The following is a 10590-nucleotide window of genomic DNA, read 5'->3' as shown; positions in this document are numbered from 1 at the left end:
TGACAGGGATTTGTACTAAACATGGGTTGTTGTTTTTTACCATTAAACTTTAATTTATTTTGTTATTTAAACTTTATCAATGATCCCCAGCTCTGCTACTATTAGTTGACTGACCTTGGGTGAATCATAATTCTCTGAGTCCATTTTCTAAACTAAAGATGAAAGGGCTGGATTTTTAGCATTTCTCATACTGTATTCCACAGAATTTTAGTTTTTTAATTACATTAATTATAGGCATATACAAAGTATTTATGGAAAATACCTGGTTTAACAAAGTTAATTAGATTCCTTTAATATAAAACTTGAGATCAATTAATAGGCAGATGTGTCTTATCAAACTGTAAGACTTAACTTTAAATGTATGTGATTAATTTATGCACTTCAACAATAAAGCAATCAAGAAGTTAAATTTGCAAGAATGAACACATTAGCTTTGAAATAATATGTGAAACTTAACATCAAACATTCTGTGGTCTTCAGCTGACAGTTTGGTTCTGGGTCACTGATGTGTGGTCAAGCAAACAAAGTAAGATACTACCCGCAGTGGGATCCCAGGCAATTCTCTGGCCAGCATCAAATTTCCCAGTTGCCAAGTGATGCTGTACCCTTCAGGTGTTACAAGGTTATGATCAAGGAACTCATATGTTTTTATATGAATATATGACCAGAAGACATTCATTTGTAAAGAGACCCACAAATTTAGCACACACACACACACACAAAAAAAAAAAAAATACAAAGTGCCAAGTTAAATTTGAATATCAGATAAACAACAAATAAATATTTTAGGTTAAATATGTCCCAAACATCATCTGGTATAGACTTACACTAAAAAAGCATTTATTGTTTCCACAGGGAACACATTTTGTTTCCAGTAAGATTTCCTTACTCTGGAAAGAGTAGCACTCTTTGTCTTCCCTCGTCTCCACACAACATTTAGGATTCACAGTAGCCCCACATTCATATTGTACCTTTTATCCCTGACCATGTTTGATTGGTCAAGGGGTGCAAAAGTGACTCAAGTAGAGTTCTGCTCTCTGATAATCTTGAAGTGAAGGTGGAACAGGAGCATGAATTCTTCATGGTTGCAGAGCAAGGAGATGTGAATCTAGAGACCTGCAGTTAGCCATGTAACCCACTAAGTTGAGCTTGCTGGTCTGCAGTCAGAAAGTAATAAAGCCAACATTCTGGGAGAACCAAAGGGAAGAAAAACAGAGTCCTTTTTGCTTTTGCATTCCTAGACCCAAGTTTCTGAAGGCTCAGCTGCCTTCATGTTCTTCCTGTGGCTTGGTGGTTCAACACTTCTTATGATATAGTAGTATACTAAAACCCCTCCTTCTGCTTTATTGTTGCAAGTTATAAAATCTCAATGGGACATTGTTGAGAATGCCTAAACAACAACAACAACAAAATGTTCTCAGAAGAACTGAAGAAATATTAATTACTCACCACTTTTTAGAAATTATTAATTATTGCATAATTGAGATGGGGCACACCCACATCAACCAACTTGTGGGGCCATGAACCCATTAATCACAGAGCAGATCAGAGGCCTTGCCAATTGAGTAACATATTCCAAGAACTCTAAAATTCTATGACTTTGTGACATTTAATAATTTATCAATCTCAGTTTGGTAATTATTTGTTACAAAAACATCAAAGAAATTTTTAAATGATGAGACCTATTCTTAACAATGTACTATTTAATATTAATATCCCTTTTTATTTTTGTTCTTAAAAGCAAATAAAATTTCCCAATAGCAATTTATGATCATAAAATACTCATATATAAAATCAGTATTCTGAGAATTTTTTGTTAAATATTGTGATTTTTAATTCTCTCAATTGAAATCCTTAGGCATTTGCTATATTTGATGCCAACCATAGAATGTAAGAGTTGGTTCTCTAAAAAAAAATCTAATATCCCTGACAAATGTTCACTGATTATTTCATCAAGTATTTATTGAATAACTACATTTTTTTTGTGTGTGTAAGGTGCTGGTAATACAGCACAAAACAAGACAGATTCTCTGCCTTCATGAACATTAATAGACATTACAATCCAGCATTTAGTACTATTTTCTCAAACTTTTTCCTTATTTGTATTTGTTTTGTTCTTGGACATTATACACTTTTACGAATATATTTACCTAACACATATGTAAGAAAGTAAAGATCATCACAAGTCAACCCCAAGACTGTGGTGCATTCTATAAGCATCACTTGTTATCCAGGCATCTTTACCATATTGCTTGCTTTCCCTTAATTATGGCCCAAACTGGAAGCAATGCTATGTGTGTAGACAGAACACAATGAGGGATGACACTCTTTCTATTGTTCTTGACACTATATTTTTGTTAATATAGTAGAGGATTCATAAGTATTACAGTTAGTGATAATAGAACCCAGTCCTCCCTGAGATAAACATTGGAAGCACCAAAAAGAAGAGTAGAAAGCAGTGTTCCATAACAGAAAGAGATCCCTACCAGGAGCAGAAAAAAAAAATCTGGATGGCAGCTCCTACTCCAGTATTCATTCTGGCATGATCTCAATGCTCATAAATATCTAATGTCATCTTGACATCCTCTAGAAAATTAAAGGTCATGTGCACAAAATTCTACTCCCCTACTCCTTTGCACCATCCATGTGAAACTGGTCAAAACTTGTTTAAAAATAGTATATTGTCCAGTAACTGATATGTTATCATGCGATAGCTGGTGGCAAACATAACCACTCATTTTACTGAACTGCTTCAATAGTGCAGACAAGGTCTGATTATGAGCATTTTTAAACAGGGTCTGCTGTTTCTCAGTTTCATCCTAACCCTTAGTTCAGTCGGAGCAAAAATATAAATGAATCTAGACTAGGGAAACCATGTTGGCTCCTACATTGAATTGGACTTCTGAGCGTACCTGATTTATGCTTTGTTTCTGAATGAGAGTCAGAAACTCAGAAGGGACAGCAGTACATCAAATAAATTGAAGCTGATGTGAAGAGTTGTGCTCTTGCACAACGTGAGCCTTATTTTGTTGTTAATGTTGTTGTTGTTGTTGTTGTTGTTGCAGTTCTATAACCTCTCATTCCCCTCTGTTGGACAAAGTAAAAAATACTGGAGGACCATGCGAACCTTCATCATACGCAAAGTTTGGACAAGCCACAGGAATGTCAACATGAATGAAAATTAGGAGAGACTAAATAATTGTAATTACTTCATCGTGTATCATTTTCAATTAATTCTAAAAATATACTTTGCTACTTCTTACTTACCTAAAGTTTTGAAGACCTTTGGAAGTAAGAGTGCTAATGCAGGGGATATTTAGTAGAGGAGGGAGAGACTCTCATTCCTGAAATCTTGGGAGGAGGCATCTCAAATGGGGCAGCAGTTTGGGCATTGACCTCCCATGCCCTTTTTACCACTCCCTTCCTGAGAAAGGGCCAATGACTGTGGCGAGTGTCTTGCTTTCCAAAGACCTTTCTTTCTGTGTTTATTTGCCCACACTTGCATCATTTTCTCAATCGTGTACTTGCCCAATAAAGGATGGACGAGAGATGGCAAAAGAGTTGAAAGCCATCAAATCATTCTGGATAAATTGTTAGCAGACCTGGAATAAGATTAGCCAAGAAACATAAGCAAAAAAAAAATTTTTTTTCAGGAGAAATCTGTGAATTTCATTTAGATTGTGTTTCCATGACAATAAAGCATCTGGTCGATTTAATGGAAAGCAGGCAAATTGTTTATGCAGTTGTGTAGATAAAACCATCAGTTGATCCAATAATTGCATTTTCAAATTAATGGGTTCTGGTTTTCATTTACACTGCCTTGTCCATAGTCATGAATATTTAATAATTGCACAAATTCAATTTTTTTTTCTTTTTTCTTTTTGGTAGATTGACAGTTTACTATTGCCTAAATCTTCAAATATTTTTGTTGGTCTGTCAGGTGTTTTTGTCATAGATATGTATATATGTGGTTGGGAGTATTGCAAACAAAGATTTTTGAGACAAATTATTGAGAAATTTTTTAAAAAGAGTTTCATCCTGACTGCTTTTTTAGTGACTTTAAAAAATGCACTACTTGCCCTAGCTAGTTTGGCTTAGCAGATAGAGCGTCAGCCTGCAGACCAATGGGTCCTGGGTTCGATTCCGGTCAAGGGCACATACCATGGTTGCAGGCTCCTCCCTGGCCCAGGCCCTGGTGGGGGCTCATGCAGGAGGCAACCAATTGATGTGTTTATCTCACATTGACGTTTCTCTCTGTCTTTTCCTCACTCTTCTACTCTCCCTAAAAATCAATGGAAAAATATCCTTGGATGAGGATTAACAACAACAAAAAATGCACTACTTAAAACAGGGATGTTCATATCATGCCACATATTATATTAAATTACTATAATTCAGAAAGTCTCAAAAAATCAGAGTAATAGTGCTCATTAATATTTGAACTAAATGGCATGGTTATAATATCAACTAATATTTGAATCCAAAAATACATTTTTACTAGGGCAAAATTATTATCTACTTTATTGAGATTTTTTTTTAAAAATATGAGAGATTAGCATGTTACTATTAAAACCAGATAACATGGTACCATGCATAAAGGAAAGTCAGAACCAAAAGTGTATTCTTGACTTGGGCAATGCAGTTTGTTTAGATGGTAAAGAAATCCTTGCTTTTGGTTCAAAGAGGTGCCAAAGTTCCAGAGAGAAAGACCCTATTGGCACCAATTTGCTATTTAGGATACAGGGTTCTGTCTAACTCTACAAGACATGCTTCACTATATCTAACAAACTTTGCTTCTGCTTCTACACTACATGCCATATGTTCTTTTTTTCTTTTTTAATCCTCACCCAAGGATATGTTTTTATTGATTTTATAGAGAGGAAGGAGAGAGAGAGAGAGAGAAAAAAAACACACACATTAATATGAGAGAGAAACATCAATTGGTTGCCACCCACACCTGCCCCAATTGGGGATCGCACCCACAACTTAGGTATGTGCCCTGACTAGAAATCGAAGCCGCAACCTTTAAGTGCATGGGACAATATTCCAACCCACTGAGCCATCCCACCAGGGCCAGATATCCTTATTACTGTCATTTTTAAAATAGCTTACACATATCATTTCTTAAAGTTTAAAAGGGCATTATTGTTCATTATTACATACATTAGTGATACATTATTCCACCTAAAAGTTGAAAATTAATATTCACGATGATTTTTTCAAGATGATGTGCTCACTAAGTAGCTGGACTGGGCCATAAGCTCAAGAGTTTAGATTAAATTTTTGGAATCTTCCCCATAAACCATAACTGAAAAGATTAATAATTAAAAATCAAAGCTAGTATCAATATAGTATTGATCTTCCAAATAATTTAAAACATTATCTCATTTATTACTTCAATTGATGTTCCTACCATACAGGTAAGAGCTACTACAACATTTTATGTTTTAAATTGGAAAGCTAGATTGAAAAGACTTTATGTGACTTGCCCATGGTAACCATTTAGCAAGGCTAGTCTTAAGTCTATTCAATAAAGTTTATTCAGTGCCTAAGGTTGTTCTGAACATCTAGATCTGTGCTATCCATACAGTACACATGAGACTAAATAAATTTAAATTAATTAATAACATGAAGCATTCAAAGTAGGCACATTTCAACTGCACAGTAGCCACATATAGCTAGTGGCTATGATCTTGGACAGCACAGATATAAAACATTTTCATCATCACAAAAAATTCATCAGGCAGCATTGATCTGGATAATAAGAATCTTTAAATGTTTGTTTTAATAGAAAAAAAAGTCCCAAAATGTATAATAACCACTGATATTACTATTGTTATAGCATTGCTGGTAAGGCTAACAAAGAAAAATAGAGGGCAATGTAAAAATATATGTTAATAATTGATATGAGACATATGCTGATAAAGTATTTTTCTTATATTTAAATTAAAAATAAAATTATGTGGTAGGCAGTTTTGTTTTAAAATTGTGAATCATGTGATATTTGGCATTACTTCAACTGAGGATATTGAAATTCAAATATAAATAATTTTTCATGAATTCAAAGATAAAGAAATAATTTTTCAGACATCATGGTGGATAGGAGTCAGTTAACAGCAGGAGATAAAAGCAGGAAGGTCTCAATTTCTCCACATCCAATTCAATGCCAGATGACAATCCAAAATGTCTGCAAAAAGTGTGACCCAAAAATATCATACTCATCAACCTATCATTCAAATACAAAACCATTAGGCAGATTTTAAACACACACAAACTCAAGGAATACAGTTATTCTTGAAAATACAATTTGCAATGAAATCCAGGGAACCAAGAAGAAGGGAATAAAAGTTCACTGGGGAATGGAGAAGTTTATAGTAAGTAGTGAACCCATTTCAATGGAAATTAATATTAAATGATTTTAGAAATTATTGTTACAGAAGAGAATGTTTTATACTTTGATGATATTAAAATAAAAACATATTAACAAAATTTGGACAGAAGAGGAAGGAAGAGGAAATGTAAGGCTAATTTATTTATTTTTATAACAATGAGTGAACTGATACTGTCTAAAATTGAATCATGTATATGCCAGAAACAAAAAAATTACTCTAACCATTGATCTGTAATACTTTCAACAATAAAGATAAATTTAAAATATATAAAAAATAAATAAACTCAACTACTTGTTAAAGAAAAATAATAATAAATAAATACAATATGCAGGTATTTTAAGCTATATTTTTTTCAATAAGCATTTACCTTAATTTTAAGAATTTCTTCAATTTTACTTTTCTTCTACTAAATTTAAGTAAAACTAAATTGCGTATATTTTACTTAAATGTACCATTTATTGTATAGTTTATTTTAGTAAAGCCATTTTTATCTATATATACGACTGCTATTTATTACACACATATAGCAATATCTGAAATGGTATTCACCTGATACAAATAACAATTATCTCTATGTAGTAAAATCTGTGGTAATTTTTGTTTTTATTCTGTGGATTGCTTGAATTTTTAAAAATCTTTATTGCTGAAAGTATTACACATGTCCCCCTTTTTCTCCCATTGACCCCTTATAGCCCGCCCCTGTTCCCCACTGCAGGCCTCCACCACCCCATTATCCGTGTCCATGGGTTATGTATATATGCATATAAGTTCTTTGGTTGATCTCTTCCCACCCACCCACCTCCTCCACATTCCCTCTGAGATTCCTCAGCCTGTTCCATGCTCCTATGTCTCTGGATCTATTTTGTTCATCAGTTTATTTTCTTAAATAAGTACTGTAAAAAAAATACATAGAGGGACTTGTTATACTATCTCTCCTGATAATAATTCTTATGAATAAGATTTTAAATGTTGATTTATAATTTACGATACATTCTCACATATTTCACTATGCTATGTCCTCATTTCATAGCTGAGAATCTGAGGGTCATAAAGGGAAATAATGGTTCACCCAGCTAGTCACTCATATCTTCAGAAACCTAACCCAATACTTTCAGGAGGGTTGGCCTTCACTTCTCTTTAGTGAGGTAGTAAGGAAGGACATTACGATAAATGACTCAATAAGAAGTTCCCACTGTTAGAAACAGTCTAAAGATGCTGACCATAATGGGGGGTAGGGGAGGGGGATGGGAGGTAGGGTTAAACAGCTTTAAAGGTAGATGATCTAACCAGAAAATAAAAGCAGGTAACCAAGCCAGAATCTTTCCCCCAATGATCAAAGGAACAAACAAAATCAAATTTATTGCTCACTTGAATTCCAGCCCTTGTTTTGGCATTATTCAGGGTAACACAACTCTTCATGTTCAGAAGATCCTGGAAAATTTTCAACTGAACCTATGCTCATTATCTAAATAATCTTCAGAAAATTTTCAGTAGAGAAACTGAAAACTGAATAAAAAGAAGCATTCTTTATTTCTCCAACCAACTCTGGGCAACTACATTAGGGAGGAAAGAAGATAACTGTTGCTCAAGTTAGATTTGAATAACAGCAGGAAATTGCATCTTTTCAAACAGATAAGAGCTTCCATCCGATAAGTATATAATAGCTTCTATCATTTGAGTTAACATTTATATTACCTAAAATAAATTCTCATCCTGGTGTCGTTCTATAATTGTGACAGAGTACACATTGAAGCCAATGGAAGTTCAGAAAGCATCTTCTATTTTTATGTTATAAGCAACCTTCAGACTTTCCTAAACAGACAAACTTTGTTCTGTTGCTATGCAACTGATATGCAATATAGTCAATCAGACAGTAAATAAATTATACATTTTACAATGAAAAGTCTTTTCTTCCTGTTTGAGAACAAGCCACAACTTCCTCATGTTATATTAACCACCACAGCTCTCTAAAGCTATGTCACAATCGCCAATACTTTGACAAGATAAACAAATGAATGAATAAAACAGCAATGACATAGATGCACTCAATACCATTTCATTCATTCCTGCATGCCTGGGAACATGGGCACCCCAAATCTGGTGGAAAGAAGGAACTTTATCTCACACCCACATTCTTCCTGGTAGCAGAATATAAACAAATTTAAACAAAAGAGATTATGGCAAATTTCGTTGGCAGTCACCCATCACTGCTATGTCTCAGGCATGCTTCTATGTAAGTGCATAAGAGTGATTTTAGCCATGAGAGAAACATCTGTGAGGATAATATGTTACAAGCATGGGGAACTTGTGACTCACGGGCCAGACATGGACAACAACCATGTTTAACATGACCTGCTTGGTATTGACAACATTATTCTCCAACATTTAAAATCTTTATTTCAATTTTGTTTATTTTGTTCGTTAGAGTCCACATGTGAGTGAAATCACATGGTATTTGTCTTTCCTTACTGGCTTACTTCACTTAGCATAACACTCTCCACATCTATCCATGCTGTCGCAAAAGATAAGATTTTCTTCTTTTTTTTATAGCCGAGTAGTATTCCATTGTGTTAATACTTTCAGGGATCATTTCTATAGCTCATTACTAGCAAATCTGACTTGATGCTCCTTGCTCTAGACTAGACCAGTGGTTCTCAAAGTATGATGCCCAGACAAGCAGTATCAGCCTCACCTGGGACCATGTCAGGCCCCACTCCACACCTGCTCAATCAGAATCTATAGGAGGGGGCCCAGCAATCTGCTTCAAAAGCCCCCCAGTGACTATAATGTGTCCACAGGCTGAGAAACACTACTCTGGAGCACTACACATGTTGAACAACATATAAGAAAAGCAGACTTGGCCTGCATTAACTGTCCCGGCCCTACAACCCCTCCCCCAACATATTTCAATAAACTAAAAAAACAGAAAAATCGATTGGCTTCCTCAAAGCATTTCTATCAACTTCAAGTAAAAAAAAAATCCCCCAAAATGATGTAATGATATGCAACTCACACACGCCATTCCTGTTTTAGATACCAGATAGTTTTGCATTTAGTATTGCTACAACTGGACGGGAAACACTCTCCAAAAAGGTAAAGACAACTTTACATCATTTTGACTATGGAAACAATACAGACCATAAAGCATTCAGTTATATTGCAACCCTGAAGAAAAAAAAAAGTAAATCTACATTCAAAATCTACATTCAAGGAGGGAGCATGGCTCTGAGAGGCCCATAAAAGCATCTAGAAATTCACAAATTAAGACCATTAATCCTATTTTCATGTAATTTGCATCACATTTACTTAAAATGCCATATATGGAGCTCCATTTGCTGGGAAGTTACCAGCTTTTTAGCACATCACCATCCAACCACATACTCCAGTGTAACTAGAGAGTGTTCTTTGCCAACAGAAAAGTTGTTTATAAATCAGTTGGGGAAATCAGAGGTGCTTATTACATACCTATTAATATTACTTCAAAAAGCATGAAATAGTTACATGATATGACAGGAATATTCCTTCTTTCTATTTGGACAAAACATGAAGAGGTAACTTTCTTTTTAGAAGATTAAACAATTCTGTTTTATCAGATTTAAATATAATTTCAGAACAAAAGATCAATGTTTGTGTCCATCATAGTATTTATGAAATTTCTAGCATTTAAAGGAAGAGAGACAAAAAAAGTGAGATCCTTAATAATCCTCTCTAATAAAATGGTAATATGCAAATTAACCATGACTCTGCTACATAAGCCACGCCCGCCAGCCAATCAGGGCGAGTATGCAAATTAACCCCAATCCAAGATGGCTACAGCCACCGAGAGCAAGGTTTTCCAGGTAACAGAGCAAGCCAAGCTTTCCATAGCCGTTGCAGGCCTAAGCCTCCACTCAAGCTACAAAGTTTCAATTATAGAAGGTAAACAAATTCAAACAAATGGCGGCAGAATGGAGCTTGAGAGAGCAGGCCAGGGTTGACGGCGGCAACAGGGGAAGCAAAGCTTTCCACACACCCTGGCTGGGCTCACCTGCTTAAGGCTACAAAGTTTCAATTGTAGAAGGTGAATTAACTGCCACAGAAATGGCTGCCACCCCAGAAATGGCTGCTGCCCCAGGCTACAAAGTTTCAATTGTAGAAGGAAAATAAATTCCAGATACCAGGGCCTCCCCTTGGGTTGCCAGGGGGCGTGGCCGGCCTG

The sequence above is a fragment of the Cnephaeus nilssonii genome (genome assembly GCF_951640355.1).
Source record: "Cnephaeus nilssonii genome assembly, chromosome: 11".
In the NCBI taxonomy this organism is placed as follows: domain Eukaryota; kingdom Metazoa; phylum Chordata; class Mammalia; order Chiroptera; family Vespertilionidae; genus Cnephaeus; species Cnephaeus nilssonii.
Note: the sequence above shows the minus strand (reverse complement) of the source record.